A 1,288-nucleotide genomic window follows, 5' to 3' on the forward strand; every position below is an offset into this window, starting at 1 on the left:
CTTCCTTCTCTCTCTCTCTCTCTGCCTGCCTCTCAGTGTGCTTGTGATTTCTCTCTGTCAAATGAATAAATAAAATCTTTAAAAAAAATGTTCAAAGTATATTAAATGGGACAAAGGGACAAGTCAGAATACAAACCAATTGCATAACCAAGTTTTTGTTTAAATAAATATATACATTCCATATTTATGTGTAATTGTATTCTTATAATAAGTCAAATTAGAATATTAACAGTGATGTAGTTGTAGAATGGTAGTGAAAATACATCTCAACTTCTTCTCTATACATTTTTGTATTTACCTGATTTTCTTTTTTTTTTTTCCATGTTAGGCCAACTTTAATTATGTGAAGACTCAGTCCATCTTTATTAACATTTTTAAATTAATATTAAAAATTAAATACACTTTGGCACTTCTAGAAATAATAAATTTTTCTGGTTTAACATCTTGCGATATTCTTCAATTAAGTTATTCTTTTACTGTTAGAGAGAAGACATATCAGATATTAAACTGGTTAGAACAGATACTACACTTGATTTTGGCCAAATGGCTGAGAAGCTACCTAGTTATGTTTTTATTATTGTGGTTAACTCTTCCTTCTATTAATTAATCATTTTGAACAGCTAATATAAATACATGGCACAAAATTCAGAAGGTACAAAGATATATATAGTGAAAGTCATCTTTCTTCCTTATCTGCCTTGTATCCACCTAACTCCCCTCAAGGTAACTGATGTTATCAGTTTCTTGCTTATCATTCCACATATGATTTATATATTTTAGAATAACCCTGCAATGTACACATACACACACACACACACACACACAGTAGTATTCCATGCTGAACTATTCTGCATTTTTTACTTAATATCATTTGATGTATTTTCATATCAATACACGTACAATTATTTCATTCTTTTTAATGACTTCATAGAATTCAATGTGATTTATTAATTGCTCCTGTTATGATGGGCAACTGGGTAGTTTTAAGACAATTGCATTTATAAACAATGATGTAACTAGTAAGCAAACCAGTAAACTAAAACGTTCAGTTTTTCAGTTTTGAAAGTTATTATTAAATTCCTTTTCATAGCTTTACACCATTTATAATCCCATCAGCAACAAATCAGTGTCCTGATTTCCCCTTGACAGTATGGATGCGATCAAGCTTTTTGATCTTTGTCAACATGGAGATGAAAAATGGCATCTCGCTCTAGTTTTAAAGTGCAATTTTCTTTAAGTGTGAGGTTGAGTTTTTCATATGTTTAATAGTCAATTGTATCTCATTTTG

General features: G+C 29.8%; 1 pseudogene; it reads right to left on the bottom strand.

The window, feature by feature from the left end:
• Window positions 1-421: 421 nt before the first annotated feature.
• LOC132028883 (U2 spliceosomal RNA) lies at window positions 422-559 on the bottom strand (annotated as a pseudogene).
• Between the last annotated feature and the right edge of the window lie 729 nt (window positions 560-1,288).

The sequence above is a fragment of the Mustela nigripes genome, chromosome 12 (assembly GCF_022355385.1).
Source record: "Mustela nigripes isolate SB6536 chromosome 12, MUSNIG.SB6536, whole genome shotgun sequence".
Lineage (NCBI taxonomy): Eukaryota > Metazoa > Chordata > Mammalia > Carnivora > Mustelidae > Mustela > Mustela nigripes.